This window comes from Pantherophis guttatus, chromosome 3 (assembly GCF_059756535.1).
Source record: "Pantherophis guttatus breed Tessera chromosome 3, ASM5975653v1, whole genome shotgun sequence".
NCBI lineage: Eukaryota > Metazoa > Chordata > Lepidosauria > Squamata > Colubridae > Pantherophis > Pantherophis guttatus.
In genome coordinates this window covers 59,156,421-59,173,707 of record NC_142065.1, presented here as the reverse complement: position 1 = coordinate 59,173,707, position 17,287 = coordinate 59,156,421, and positions in this window count along the sequence as shown.

Below are 17,287 nucleotides of genomic sequence, written 5' to 3'. Positions count from 1 at the left end.
CAAGGCTGTAAACTGAAATTAACAATTTAGTAAATGAATAATGATCATTTTGTGACAAAGACAAAATGAACCCATTTCACTGCAATCACTTTAATGGAAAGTTATTCATGGTGTGCTTGCATAAGAAAGCTGTCGTACTGATTTGCTAAACTATAGCCTGCTGAATAAGCCATGAATAATATACTAACTAAACCGTAAACTATCATTCACAAACCTTCATGGTTGGGATGATACATGAGAAACCTTTATTATGGCTTCACACAATATATGACTTTTTAATCTTACACGTGCACATTGTTACACTGGAACTAACTTTCATAACATGAAATAAACATAGTTACTTTACCGAGAATAGGGGCAAGTATCAAGCATACAGAAGTGTTGAATTTTGTAATGTTATAATAGGTCTTTTTAAAGCTTTTTTTTTTTTTTTTTTTTACAAATGAAGTAATATTAAAATGAAGCAATTGGTGCACTTAAATATATTATCTGACCATACATCATTTATTGTTTCCAAACTTCTGCTTGCTGTAGCTCATGCCTGCACTCATGTCAATGCACAAGCTTTATGGACTGTTGCAGATAGGCCTGCCAGCACGCCTCAGAGGCTCCACTTATTAGAGGCCCTTGTACAGATTGCCAACTCTCAATTTCTCACCATGGCTGCATAGGTATAGTAGGTATCTGGGCTTCCAAAGTAACATTTGACTTGAATGCATAATATTTGGAAGTAGTTGAAGAAGACGAGAGATGACTGTGCAGGTTGTGTTTGCATTTTTGGCCCAACCCTCCTCTTTTTTGACTCTTGACTCACAGGTTGCAAGCTCTGGTTTAGCGGCTTTGACGAACCAGGAACTCAGGTGAAGAAAAAAGAAGGAATTGAACTAGCAGGTGTGTTAGGGTGTATTAATTACCTTAGTTTTCTCAAGGTGCTTTTTGTATAAACTTCATTAACCAAAGGGGCTAGAATAAACAGGAATAGGGCTGTGCCGTCAGAGAAAGGAACACCTGGAAGTGCCATGACTTACCCATGTCTTTCTTTACAAGACAATTTTTTTTTCTTAAAGGACCTTTTACTCTCTGTTGTTTCAGAATCAGTGAAGCAAGAGGTAACACTTCAGAGGTAAACTTCTGAGTGGTTTGTCCTTGGACTAGTGCAATGGATATTAGTATCCACTAGAGCTACTTTTCCCTCCTGGCATTTAAAGAAGGAAAGCAATAACAAAGATTTAAGATGTTCTGCACATTTTGTAGGCCTATTGTATCAAGTCAGGAAATATCTGGATGACCACAAGATGGAGCTGCATATTGATTTCTCCCTATTTCCTGCTGCCATCTTGTGGTCATCAAGATTTTTGCAGATCAGATTTAGTAGACCTACCCGTCTGGTACCCTCCAAACAGCACCATCTACAGGCTCCCCTGCTTTCATCAGCTTAAGGAAAGCAGTCTCCATTTGGTGCATGTGTGCAACACAGTGGTGAAATCTAAAATTTGTTACTACCGGTTCTGTGGGCGTGGCTTGGTGGGGGGGGTTAATGTGACTGGGTGGGCATGGCCAATTTTTTTTTTACTTTTAAAACCATTTTTTACATGTAAAACCATGTAAAAAATGCTTTCAAAAAGCTCTGATGATCCCAGCTGAGTTGCCTGATCGTCAGAGGGTTACCCTCTGATGATCAGGCAACTCAGCTGGGATCGTCAGAGGCATTTAAAAGAAAAAAAGCCTCTGATGATCACGTGGCTCAGCTGGGCATGGGGGGCAGGGGCATGGATTTTTGCTACCGGTTCTCTGAACTGCCCGCCGCCATCGCTACCTACTCGCCCAAGCCGGTCCAAACCGGGAGCATTTCACCCCTGGTGCAACATCATGATTAAAAAAAAGCTGTGGCTTGTATCACAATACCCCAATGCCATTTTCTTCAGCCTGATTATCCTTGTCTCTCCAGAAGACCCCACTGCCTTCAGACATCTGAGATGGGCATGATGGTCTAACTCAACTAGAGATTGCCAGTGGAGAACACTGTAAATATGATTTCTTAATCATAATCTTCACTTACAGCGAAATTGAGGTGAGTCAATGGAATATGGAAATTTTTATGGTATTCTCATTGGTATACTTTGAATCATTGTGAAACATGAAGTAAAACATATATAAATGCATGACCATAATGCCTCAGCTGTTCTAAACCTCTTATCAGGGAAATATTGAACAAAAACATTATCTTCAAACATTTTAAAATGTTTATTTTGGCTTTTAAAATAGTATTTCCCTGTGGGGATGAGAACTTACTGTTCTCATTAAATTGCGATAAGCTCATTTCATCCTGGGTTCAGTGATAAAGTCTTCAAAAAGTCTCTCTCAGAACAGATTATAACATATACCAAAGATGTTTTATGAATTAATTGATCATGCATATCCTCTTGTACCTACGCCATAATGAGACCATGACTTAGAACAGAATCTGGTAACCTTTTTTCACACAAACACACATACACAGACCTACAGTAACATCTAGATACAGTAAGTTATTAGTTATCTTCAAAACTTTTTATTATTTTCTATCTTGATTTCATACTTGTAATCATTCTTGCTATGGTGTGCATGGTAGGAAAATACAACTCTGACAATGAGGACTATTGCTCCCAAAAGAATCTCAGTTTTTGGAAAGTGTTGCTTGCAAACCTGAGTAAAATAGAGAGGTCACACAAGATCTGTTGCTAGGACAACTTGTGAATCATCAATAGCCTTGTACTCTGCTTCATCTAGCCTTGAGAATTTCTGGCTTCCAGTTCATGGAGAAACAAAGCTTTTTTAAAAATGCAAGCATATGTAGATACAGCCAACCAGGAGGTTGACATGTCTTTTGATTACTTTGCCCTCTACACATAAATTGTATTTCACAATACCTGACGTACTCAGTCCAATTGACTAATTTTAGTAACAGTTGATGTATTTTCATTCACTTCCTGTTACAAAATCAAGCTGATATCCTGAAAGTGGCTCTCTTTATGTCCTCCAGGCTTTTATGGTCTGCCTACAGCAGGCAAATTCTTATAATTAAGGTAATGACTTCTACTCATCATCTCATATTTGGAGATAGTTTGGTCACACTGCTAGCTGGCAATGTTGTTTATCTGGAATTCCCCCTTTAACAGGAATTCCTCCTACTGTCTTTTGTGAACTCTATTTGGCCACTAGCTGGTGTTTTAGGAAGATAAACAATCTGATGCATCCTGACAGGAATATATCTATTACAGTACATTTGACTGGCCAGTTTTACTTGCTAATGTCTCATCCACACAACATTCAAGCTCGTTGTTTGTTTAAGAAGTTTATTGGCTGTGTTTATGGGAACTGCTAAACCACCTAGATTCATGATAGCGAACCTATGGCATGCATGCCACAGGTGGCATGTGGAGCCATATCAGTGGGTATGTGAGCGTTGCCCTAACTCAGCTCCAGCATGCATGCACGCGCTGGCCAGTTGATTTTCGGGCCTTCTGGGCTCACCGGAAGTCAGGAAATGGGCCATTTCTGGCCTTTAGAGAATCTCCGGCGGGGGAAGACCATTTTCGCCCTCCCCAGGCTCCAAGAAAGCCTCTGGAGCCTGGGGAGGATGAAAAATGGGCCTACCGGGCCCACCGTGCCATCGCTTGCCAAAAGTGGGGGGAGCACAAGGGGGGGTTGCGCACGTATGCGCCCTGCTCCCATAATTCAAGTGGCATGTGAAACCCCGCATTCTCCCCACTTTTGGCACGTGACAGCAAAAAGGTTAGCCAGATTATATTGTAGCTTAGTGCAATGTGTGAATCATTATAAAAAGTTGTGTGGGGTGAATGAAACTGTGTTACAGTGAACTCAACCTCATGTCTGTGGTAATGTGCTTTCTTCCAGTTCCTGGGATGGGAAGAAAGCATGTTGAAAGAGATACCACTGCTCTTAGCAACAAGATCAGTAGTTAAGGTTATTTTCAGGAAGCAACTAGTTCTCCAAAAAGCATTCCTCGAAGGGAAAATGATCTCCATACCAACCAACTCTGCTACCTGACTTTTTAAAAAAAATACAAACAGTACATTACTATTCAGTAAGGATAATTTCTTTTCTGGGAATCAAAGGTCAAGCAAGCAGCTGGAATTTCACTGAAAAAAATTACATCTAGCTATACCTCCCAAAATTCTAAATAAGTGAGAAGCCTACAGAGAATATTATTTGCAAATTCAGGTGAGTCCTGGGGGATAAAAATGAGTTCAGTATTGATGGAAACATCAACCCCCTGATAGACCACTGGCTGGTCTTCCATCCCCTACCAAACTACAATGAGGGGGGGAGGGGGAGAGGTTGCACTTAGCCATAGCAAGACCAGCGATGGAGAGGCAGTACTGGAGATGCAGGGACAATGGGAGGAGCAATCCTAAAGCAGGCCAATTGAAGCCCAGCAGACTGCCATCTTCTGAAGATGGATCTGGAATATCCTTTTGGGATGACTTCTGCTGTGATAAGTAGGGAACTCAATTTTCATGCTAGAGCATTTTATACTGGCTTTGGTCAGCCTCAGTAGTTGCTCCATTATGGGGACTATGTTCTTGGCAAAAGCTAAATGGGTCAACTTTACGTTTAAATAATGCTGCTGAGTCCAATTATAGTAGCAAAAATTTCCTACAGTTAATATGATGATTCCATGGTGATCAGAATGAACATCTGAGCAGCTGCTCTGAAGTTTGTAAAAGTAGAAGTTTTACTGGGAAAAATAAAACTGGCAGTTATATATTCCTTTTCATAAGCTGTCCCTGGCTGTACTTTTCCCCATCAGCATTCAAGATACTCAGAGTGTTTGCTCACAAAACTAAACATGAATGCTTGCTCAGGGGCAGATTTGATGAACCAGTGACTAGGTCTTTTACTGCTGTCAGTTTTCTATTTTTATATTTCTATGATAAGGGGATTTCTATGCTCCACTAACTTTTAGAAATTCCAGGAAATGACCTGCAGAAATTTTATAGTACTTCCGTGTGCTTCTTTTTTAATGATTACACAGTAGTTGCAGATATGGTAGAAATAACATTTGTGAAGCTTAACTGGAGAAAGATCGTATCTAAGGAATTAAAGCCTGACAATATGAGGATTTACCGTACTGTATTTTCAAATGTTAGGCAATTCATTTTACTTTAAAAAGCTGAACTACCACACACTCTATAGATATTAGAATTCTGATTCCAGAAAATTATATTTTTAGAAAAATAATTTTAGCCAGAACTTCCTTATTTCACTGTTAAGTGCTGTATTCAATTTAGAGACACCTTATTGATTAGATGTTTGGATGTATTTTTTATAAGAAAAACCTTACCAAGCAGGATTTTCAGGATGCCATGACTTAAATAAGGCTGTGTTTGTTCACCTATAATGCCAATCTCAATTCATACTTGTCTAGAAAAGACTCTGTCTTTGTATTCTAACTGAAACCAAATTTATTATTTAAACAATTTATATAACAGCCCAAGTCATGAAGATCACACTAAGCATTGTATCCTTACCCTTATATGGCAAAATAGGGCACGTTTTCTGTTCTTAACAGTATAAAACCCTTGCTATTGCAAAGAAGGACAGGCACACTTCTAAGAGAAGGCAGTTATCACATCTGTTCATTCAAATTAGCTTTTCTAGGATTTGGCTGAAACATGCAATAGTATTGGATGTGGCTTGTCACAATCATGAAACACATTGCAAAACCTTGGGACAGATACCATAGTTAAAGATGGCCTTCATTAACTGGATGCTTTCAGGAAGGCATGGCTGGGTTTTCTGGGAATTGTAGTTCCAACACATCTGGAAAGCATCAGATTAGGAATATTACTACTAGCTGCATATATACACCGTGCATTCTGAATTACAGAAGGCTGGAAAATGAAAAGAACTACCTCTACCATTTATCATATTTAGCTTCCTTGCAGTCCAGGTTCTTCCAAAACCTTTTTCACTCTGGGAAAACATTTTTCCTCCTCCCCTTTATTTTTTATTTAGAACACAGAATGATTACCGTATTTTTCAGATTATAAGACGCACTGGACTATTAGACGCACCTAGATTTACAGGAAGAAAACAAGAAAAAAAAGTTTTTGGCCTCCTTGTGTCGCATTTTCACCCTCCCCAGCCCCCAGAAGCATTCTGCAGTGCTCCGTATGTCCCTTTTTTGCCAAAAATCGGCCTGTTTTTGGCCTGCAGAGTGCTTCTGGGGCTGGGGACAGTGAAAATGTGACTCACAGAGGGTTCGGGAGCCCAAAAACGGGCCTATTTTTGGCAAAAAGGGGCCCTTTTTGGTGAAAATGGGACGTGCGGAGCACTGTAGAGTGCTTCTGGGGGCCGGGAAGGGCAAAAACACAACATGCGGAGGGTTCGGGATGCCAAAACAGGCCTATATTCTATAACAGTGGTCCCCAACCCCCGGTCCGCGGACCGGTGCCGGGCCGTGGAGTACCTGGCACCGGGCCGCGCAGCGGCCGGGGGACATGAACACTGCAGCACAAAGGCTCCTGGGCCGTGTGCAAAAGCTCCTGGGCCGTGCGCAATGGGCCGTGCGCAAAAGCTCCTGGGCCGTGCCCCCACCCCTGCACACGCTCAGCGGGCTGCGGCGATAAAAAGGTTGGGGACCACTGTTCTATAAGATGCACCAAAATTTTCACCCACTTTTAGGGGGTGGGAAATGTGTCTTACACTCCGAAAAATACGGTAAACATTTTATTCCTGGAAAATATTAAGAAGGGATGAAGATAGGAGGAGCAATAAGAAGAAGAAGTCACTGAAGAAACACCTAGATGACGTACTGAACAACTGATTATGTATAGTGTGTTTGTTTGTGTATAAAATATTTTTTTTGGAAAAAAAACATTTTATTCCTTTCTTGTAATGCAATGAATGTAGTGCTTCCTGTAACTGATGAAACAAAGACTTGATTTGAATTTGTAAGAAAGTGTTATAAACGGAGAGTGTTATAAATTGTTATAGAAATGGCTACTTTATATTATGAAAAAGTAAAAAGTTGAGGGTAGATGTTAATGCCTTATTTTACTGCACCAAAGGAGTTGGAAGTCATTGCATTTCCCGCCCCTTACTTTCCCTCACTATCTACTTCCCTTTTTCCTTCCCTAATTTCCCTAATATTTACTTTTGTATTCTCTTTGTATGTCACATTATAAATTAATAAAAACTATATTATATGAAAGTTGACACCAGTCGGAGCATAGAAAAATTCAAAGAAGTAATGCAAGATCAGAAGATGTGGAGAGACCTGGGCCCATAAAATCGCCAAGAGTCAGACACAACTGAATGGATTGTGTAAAAGAGGCTGCTCCCTCCTCAGTATTCATATTAAATCAATAGACTGAAACAGTAACAAACTATCTTTAATAAATGAATACTTTAAAAAAAAATCCACAACCAAATGTCAATCTAACTTAAAAGTATTAAATTCTCAGCAGATGGTAGATGCTAACTGGCTCTGAAAGCTAATTAGTATCAAGCCTGCTTACTACTTGGATGGGAGAAACTTTAGAAAATACCAGAGTGGTAAACAAGACTGGGAAGTTAGAAAACAATCTTGGAGGAAGACAATGATAAACATATTGTTGCCAAGCAAGCTACAGAATGTGGACGTATCTATGGCAGTGTTTCTCAGCCTTGGAAGCTTGAAGATGTATGGTCTTCAATTTCCAGAATTCCCTAGCTGGGATTAATGGAATTGGCAGGAATTGAGCTTCACGGCAAGGAAACTTTTGCCATCTTTCCTTTAACCTGCAACACCCTGTAAGGAAGTATGTTATATATTCAACTATTGAATGTATTTTTTTAAAAAAATTACATCCTCTAGGTCAGCAGATAGAAGGCAGCCAACTGCCCATTCTTACCTAGTTGCTACTCTCCTGTATCGTATTGCATTACAGGAACAGTTTTGTCTTCCTCATAGAAGTATAATACTGCCTTATTGACATTACCTCTTGCACAAGCTTTAACTACAATACTAAATGCTAGGGACAACAGTTATAATTATCTTTGCCTAGTTTTGTAAACACTACCATTTCTATGGGGGGGGGTGTCTCCTTGCCATGGAAATTCTGTTAATATATATATAACATTATTACTCTCACTGCCAATCAATGCTTCTCAAGGGCTTAGTCATGGCAAATGAAAGCGGGAAATTATTATTTGATTGCTTCCCTCTCCCTTTCCCTCTCCCTCCCCCCCCTCACTCCCTCCCCCCCCTCTCTCTTTCTGTCCTTCTTAGTAAATCCTTGGATTAATCCTGTACCTCATTGGCAGATTACTTCAAAGCATTATCTCAAATGGTAGCCTGGTGCAGATTTATTTAAAACACTAGTAATTTTTTCCCCACTTCCTATTCCAGGCCACTTTTTAATGGATTTCTACATGTTTGATAAGAGGTGTTTTGAGTCAAGGTGTCGTCTCCGCTTTTAGATGGCATGAACCCATCATGTGTCATCACTAAGGATCCATTTTTCAGTGTTTTCTTTTATCCTTGAACAAGGAAGTATATTTTCTTCTTGTAAATGCTGCTTAAGAAACAACAGCTTTGGCCCAGTTAGGAGAAGAAGATGCCCTAATGAAGAACTGCAGATCTACCATCACCTTGCCACTACCATCACCTTGCCACTGTGGTAAATAGAAGCCTCATGGGGATTTCTTGAAAGCATCAGATTATAACTTTTAACAATTGGCTATATTGTTTTAACAATTGGCTTGTATGGTGTCCCTGGGGCATTTTATCTATAAAGAACAGACATGTGTACATAAATACACCTAGAAAAACATGGAAAATAGGAGAAAGGAAATGCTTAGCTTTTTAATATATTTTATTTTATGGAGAAATATTTTTAAAACATATTTTAGAATTGCAGAACAAGGTAACTCAATTGAATTGAATTAATTCAATTATTAGTTCAATTCAACTCATTATTTTTTATTCACTCAGAACTTTTACACTAACTCCCTTCAACATTGATATTCTACTTAAAAAGAGTAGGCATGAGAGATTGATCTGTCAAAAGTGGAAATATTTAGAGAACCTTATTCAGCTGATGTCAGGTCAGGAATAATAACATTTGATATTTTAATGAGAGAATTAACACATCTTTTGCTGAGTCTGGCAGAGTATCTGGGGGGAATATTCATATTATAATATCTAAGAATGCCATTGTGTTGTACTCAAGTCCTGATGACTACACAGACATAATTATTTGGTTTCCTTGGCAACAGCACAACTGGGTTTTCTTGTCTTGATAGGAAAATTTATTATCTGTCTATCATCTATCTATCTATCTATCTATCTATCTATCTATCTATCTATCTATCTGTCTATATCCATCCATCCATCCATCCATCCATTCAGCTATCCATCCAGCTATCTAGCTATTTAGATAAACTAGCCATCATCTAGCTAGCTATCATATGTATATAGCTGCCCATCTTGCCGAATATGTCTCTGGGTAGCATACAGTAAAAATCCCTATAAAACAGCAATATAAAATTCAATCAACAATTAAAACAATAATATTTAGTTAAAAAGGTAAGATGAGAGTATCAGATCTTACAGACAATGGAGCCGTCTCATTACCTCACTATTTCCTTGAGACCCCCCCAAGTCTGATGACAAAACCACATTTTGAGGGGGAGTTAAGGAAAGTTAGCATTCAACTAAGGATAAAGGACAGGTGCCATAATAGAAATACCCTGTCTCCTGGGTCCAACCAGATGTAACTCCTTAGCAAATGAAATTTGTAACATATCACTTCTGCCCAGATCTGATGGGATGAGCAGATATAATTGGGAAGAAATATAACACTGTCCTTGCCATGATGAGTATTAAAGGTCAAAAGCAGCACCTTAGATTGCATCCAGAAGGAAACTGGTAACCAATATAGTTCATGGGGCAGAGATGTAATATGTGCTGTTCCAGGGGCATACAATAACTGCCTGTGCCACTGAATTCTGTACCAGTTGAAGCTTCCAGATACTCTTCAGAGTCAGCCCCATTCGAACACATTATAGTAGTCCATGCAGCAGATTACAGTAATCCAGTATGATCAAGTTTGACAATTATTTTATAAATACCATCTATATACACAACACTTTGCAAAGTACAAGCACAATATTCCCTCCCCCAGCTTTCCAAGAGCTTAAAATTAATATAAAAGAAGATTAAGGCAAGGAATCTTCTGGTTAGTTAGAGGGGAAAAAACAAGTGATGGAAATTGAGTGTGCAAAACTATGTATCAGCTTGCTTATTTATTTATTTATTTATTTACTTTTTACTTATTTATTTATTAGTCCAATTTATATGCCGCCCTTCTCCATAGACTCAGGGCGGCTTACAATGCATTATAGCAATAGCCTGCATACTTTTATGTATATACCTGCTTATTAAGGCTTTCAAGGCCCCCCCGAAGTGGTGTTGTTCTATACAAAACTGGCTTATTGCCCCCATAATCCAGGTCCTCAATTTACCTACCTCGAAAGGATGGAAGGCTGAGTCAACCTTGAGCCTGGTGAGATTTGAACTTGCACTAATTGCAGGCAGCTGGCAGCTAAGTGCTAGCACTTAACAGCACTTAGTCCGCTGCACCACCAAGGCTTGATACAGGAGATGAGGCTATATAGTTTAAAGAGCATGTACCTATTGCCTCTACAGTTGAACAACCTGGGCCTGAATTTTTTTTTAAATGCTTTCTTTTCTCCAAGAAATGAGAACAGAGTGGGGAAGAAAAGATATAGAGTTGTTGAAGGTTGGAGGCCCAGGAAAGTTGACAATCATGTGTAAAACAGTAGCAAATAAAATAAAATAAATAAAAATAAAATGTGGCAGCCTCTTAACATTTGCACTTGATGGTCTTGGTATGTATGTAAATATACAAGATAACCAGACTTTGTGAGATTGTTGGAGCAAACCCAATTCACTCTTAGAAGATGAAAAACAACATTCTGCTCAGTGCTCCAGCCTTTCTTTGTAATATTCATGGAATTCATGGAACCTGAACAAGGAGCGATTCAACCTGGAAATAAGGAGAAATTTTCTGACAGTGACAGCAATCAATCAATGGAACAGAAGTTGCCTTCAGAAGTTGTGGGAGCTTCATCACTGGAAGCTTTCAAGAAGAAACTGGACTTCTATCTGTCAGAAATGGTGTAGGGTCTCCTGCTTGGGTGGGGGCTTGAACTAGATGACCTACAAGCAGTGGTGGGTTCCTCCCAGTTCGGCCCGGTTCGCGAGAGCCGGTAGTGGTGACGATATGATGTCACCGAACTAGTTCTCTGTCTTCGGAAGCTGGGCCCTCCCGCCCGCCCCGGCATTATGCCGACCTTATATTTCTTTTTTTTTTCGCCCAGCTGAGAGGTGTGGCAGAGAGGATTGCCGCACCTCAGATGGGCAGATTAGCAACGCGCTTGCGCAAAGCGCAAGTTTGGCGCGCAGGCGAGCAAACCGAGCATGCGCATGGCGATTGCACATGAAGCACGCGCACAAAGAGAACCGGTAGTAAAGCCGGTTAGAACCCACCCCTGCCTACAAGGTCTCCTCCAAGGAATATAGAAGGAATTACACGTAGAGGCCTGGCAGAGAATTATGTTAAGAAACACAAAGGAAGATGAAACTTTGGAAGCTTGCACTTCCTAGCCCAGTGATGGCTAACCTTTTCCGGACTGAGTACCCAAAGCATGCGCCCGAACTCCAAAAATGCAATGCGCGCCCGCCCCACACACACCCTGTGCATGGGCGCGCACCCCCTGCATGCACAACCCCCACACGCATGCATGGCAGAGACCCAAAGACCAGCTGGCTGGCGGGAGGCTCGCTCGCATGCACAGTGGAGCTGAACTGGGGCGACAGCTCGCGTCCCATCAGTGAGAGCGCTGCGTGCCACTTCTGGCACGTGTGCCATTGGTTCGCCATCACGGACCTAGCCTGTCATATCATGTAGTCAGTCAGTCCCTCTATATCAGGAGTGTCAAACTCATGGCCCATGGGCCAGATGCGTCATACGCTGGCCACGCCCACCCCCAGTTTAGCGAAGGGGGAAAAAGTTGTGATACATCACGTGACAACAACATGATGCTGCAAGCTTGACACCCCTGCTCTATATGCTTTACAATGAACATGACCTACCCAGTGCATTTATCGGTGCATTTCCTAAAATGTGGTACCCAGGTGCGGCCACTATATTCTAGTTAATGTCTGACCAATGCAGAACAGACATAAACAATTGCTTTCCTTGATCATGTCCCTATATATTTGTGGATGCAATTTGCTTTTTTTTTTTGCAGCTGCATTATAATATTGTTTGAGTCCTGTTTATATTCCATCAATCCACCTAGATCCTAAATAGAGAATTTTCTTTTTGTTCATGACTAAATCGATCTTGCTGGGGTGGGGGGTTGTCTGTTGTTCTAGATTGTTGAGATCTTCAAATCAAGATCTGAATCTTGATTGTGTCTTCAAAAGTGTAGCTCTCCTGTCTTTGAAGCTTCTGAAATCATTTATAAATATCTTGAAAAGCACAGGGATAGAATGGAGCCCATGACATGTCAATCAATTTATCCCTCCCACTTGACTTGAAGCCATTGACATGCATTTGTTGGGTATGATTGTTCCACTACCTCTTTGATTGTCAAACATTTAATAGCTGCCTGAAGAGAAAGAGCTTTCTTCCAAGCAGAAAACTTCCCAAGTTAACATTTTATTAAGATAACAGAATAAGAGAATTGGTAGGGACCTTGGAGGTCTTCTAATCCAACCCCCTAGTCAGGCAGGAGATCCTATACCATTTCAGACAAATGGTTGTCCAATCTCTTCTTAAAAACTTTCAGTGTTGGAGCACCCACAACTTCTGAAGGCAAGTCATTCCACTGGTTAATTGTTCTAACTGTCAGGAAATTTCTCCTTAGCTTTAGGTTGCTAGATAGATATATATGTATATATATATCCATAAATGTATAGATACATATATGGATATATACATATGTGTGTATCAGGGGTGGATTCTACTTACCTTTACTACCGGTTCGCAACGGGGCTGTGCGCAGAAGCATTTTGATGATGTCAGGGTCAGTGGGCGGAGCCTCCCGCTGGTTTTACTACCGGTTCTATAGAACTGGTGTGAACCGGGGGCAACCCACCACTGGTGTGTATGTGTAGGTACACAAACACACATACCCCAGAAAGGACATAGGTCTTCTTTTCTGATAAACAAGAAGCCTAAGCTGTGCATGGTTTACATAATGGTGTTAGACAAAACCAACTCTCACAATATTCCACTAACACAGTGTAATCCGTAGCCCACATTTTGCCATATTCTGTGCTGTGATCTCATGAACAATTTAGTCGAATGCTTTGATGAAGCAAAAATACATTATGAACATAGTATTCCCAAGGCCAGCTATGCTGGTCACTCTATTAAAAAGGAGAGCAGGTTGATTTTACATGTGCAGAAATAGACTGTAAGAGATGAAAGCATTTAATTTTACATCCAGAGTAGTAAATCATATTCAGGCAATCCTCGACTTACAATAGGTCATTTAGTGACTGTTGAAAGCTACAACAGCACTGAAAAAAATGGCTTATGACCGTTTTTCACAATTATGACTATTGCAGCATCCCCGTAATCACATGATCAAAATTCAGGCACTTGACGACTGACTCATATTTAATAGTTGCAGTGTCCCAGGATCATGTGATCCCCTTTTGTGACCCTCCGATAAACAAAGTCAATGGGGAAGCCAGATTCACTTAACAACCATGTTACTAACTTAACAACTGCAATGGTTCACTTAACAACTGTGGAAAGAAAGGCTGTAAAATGGAACAACTCACTTAACAACTGTCTTGCTTAGCAAAAGAAACTTTGGATTCAATTGTGGTTGTAAGGCAAGGATTACCTTTATAAGGAAATAACTGTCATAAACTGTCAGTATGATTGTCAAGGAGGGTTCCAGACCAAGAAATGATCATTTGGGGGTTTCTTTAATGACAAGCCAGCTTTTTAAATGTCTTCTTAAGAAATTTATATCAACAACAATTTACTGCTTGGCCATACATATTAGCAGTAGCCAATGAAATAGATGTATTGAATCTAATAAATACTGTAACCTTAGAACACGACTTACCAGACACACAACAGAGTTAAATAATTTGTTCCAGAGTTTCACTTAGTACTGATGTCAAACTGACTAATCTATAGTTACTTGGGTCTGCCTTTGTCCTGTTTTTACTGTTGAATAGAGAAAAAACATTTGACCTCCACCAGTCCTCTGGCCCTGTGCCACTCAAAAGTATTTTTTCTTTGACTGGATGAATCTGTTCATTGTGTGCTACCAGGTACATAAGCCTGAGCATATGCATCCTTTATGCATCCTTTCTTTCAAGACAATACAGTAGTCTTTGTTTCTTACCTCCTGGACTTTTAGAAGCAAGAGAGGTACAAATGCAACGTGTAAATTTAGTTAAATTGTTTGCTTTAGCTATCAGAGGCTGCTTTTGAATAGGTATCCAATTGTCATTACAAAGTTTATTGAGAAGTTAAGGGAAGGAGATTGTTTGTCATATCAGTTGTCATTGACTGACATTTCAAAAGTGAAAGATACAGCTATGGTTGCTATGTTTGAACACTTCGTTCAACTAGCAGGATGTACCAAGAATACCTCCTTTCAGAGCTGTTACCTAGACAATCGATCAACTTTTGGGTTAGGACCTTTTGAGTTAAATTATTTTTGACAGTCCAGCAATCTATAGGAATAGATACAAACAGCAAAATGACCCTCATGATGGCTAGCCAGATACAGAGAGCAGTCTTTATCAATCAGTGTAGATCACCAACCTAAATCACTTATGCATATACCCTGTTTCCCCCAAAATAAGATCCTGTCTTATATTTTTTTGAACCCTGAAATAAGCACTTGGCCTTATTGCCATGCGCTCAAAAGCCTGATTGGGCTTATTATCAGAAGATGTCTTATTTTGGAGGAAACAGGGTAAGCACAATGGTGTTGATTTAGCTAACAGGATATGAGAACTCAGTGATGTTAAGAAAGTATTTTATGGGGATACATGCTCTAAATCCAAAATACCTTCTTTCTATTAATTACAAGAAGTATTGTGATCTTTAGAAACATACTGTTAGTGGTTACCTCTAATATTAGCACCAATGGAGAAAACAGATTAAATTCCCCTCCTGTATACAAAGTAATTTCAGAAGTGGAGCGATTGCAAAACAAGAGTGACCTTTGTCCTTAAGCGCAGCCTTATTTTTTTTTCCTTGGTACTGCTTGTTGTGAAAATAGTTTTGATTAGGGTAACAATTCTTCTGTGTTCTTACGTTTATAGGTAGAATAAGCATCTCAATGTATTATTTTACAGGGAGTAAAAAAATGGATATTACTGCTTTTGCAGAAAATCAACTCTTCAGAATACTGCCGTAGTGTTGTTTTGTCAGGTTCCTGTTGCGCATTCACTCACTTTACATAGCACCTTTCTTTCTGTGATCAATCAAAACTTGTACAGGTAGTCCTCGACTTACAACAATTCATTTAGTGACTATCCCAGAATGCCCCCAATCAGCTGTTCCCAGAGGTTAATTTTAGCAACAGGTTCATTGGTTGTGAGCTCTGTGCCTTGCTTTTTTTTCAGCCTCTGAAACTTCTAAAACTCTGTTTCAGAAAAAACTTTTTTTTCTGCCTCTGAAAGCCTCCAAAAGAGAGCTTCAGGAAAAAAAAGCTTCTGAAACTTCCTTTCAGAGGCTTTTTTTCTGAACCTACGTTTCTGAGGCTTTTTCAGCCTCTGAAACCTCCATTTGAGAGGCTGGGTGTGGCTACATTCGGAGTAAAAGACGCACCCAGATTTTCACCCTCTTTTTTTGGGGGAAAAGGTGCATCCTAAAAATATGGTAATTTAACAACTGCAGTGATTCACTTAACAAATGGGACAAGAATAGTTGTAAAATGGGGCAAAACTCATTTAACAAATCTCTGATTTGGCAACATAAATTCTGGGCTCAATTGTACACATAAATCAAGAACTACCTTTATGTGTTTTTATATATATGTAAATATAGAGAAAGGAATTTTTGAAATGACCATCAGAGCATTAGTATTTCCTATATTATTATAACACGCTCTGATGCTAATTAGTTAGACATTCTACTCCCCCTCCCAACTTGAAAATAACTCTGGAGAGAATGGGATAGCATAGGACAGGCTTCTGTGGGGCAAGCCTCATGGAGAGAAGGGGCTAGAAAGCCTGAGGGAAGGGGATAGGATAGGAGGGGATAGGATAGGAGACATTTCTGTGGGGCCAGCCTGAAGGAGAGAAGGGGATAGGAGAGGATCAGTCCGAAATAGATCTATATTAGTCTCCCAGTAAGCAGCAAAATGCATGCTTGCTGTCTGAAGAAGCCTAGAGTAGTGGATGTGATTTCACTGAGCTAAGCCTGCAATTTGAGAAACTTGGTTTACGTAGGAAAATACCCGGTTGAAGAAAAATACATACAAAAACTTACGATAAGAGAAGAAAGCAAATACATAGTGTGTGTGTGTGTGTGTGTGTGTGTGTGTATATATATACATATAAACAAATATATATATATATATATATATATATATATATATATATATATATATATATATATATATATATATATATATATATATATATATATATATATATATATATATATATATATATATTTGTTTTCTCAGGTTTTCGCGGGTGTTTGTATGTAGGTCTTTGGTTATTCGGGTCTTCTCCCACGTAAAATTGGAAGTGTCTTGGCGACGTTTCGACGAAGTCTCATTCGTCATCTTCAGGCTGGTGTTCTCGGCTTCGTGCTTCCAGGAGCAATGCAAAGACCTACATATATATATTAATTAATTTAATGCCTCATACATTCTCGCCTCTTCCTGTTTATGAGAGAGGCAGTCTAACAGAGAGAATGGCATTCATACAGCGCGCCATTGACTATGGATCATGCCCCAGCAGCTTAATGTTACATTCGTCTTTATGAATGTAATCTGTATACTTTATGCAGTATACGGATTAAATTTTGCATGACAAAATCATTTTCTTTGTGGTTTTGTTTTTCCCCCAAGTGGAAAGCTCTATGAAACAAAATGGAAGAAAGTAGCTGACAGAAGCCTGCTCAGCTGGACTCTTCCCTTCATACACACCAAAATACAGCATCATTGCCATAACCGGCCTTGTAGAAAGGATGCTAAATGTTTGGGCTTTTTGATT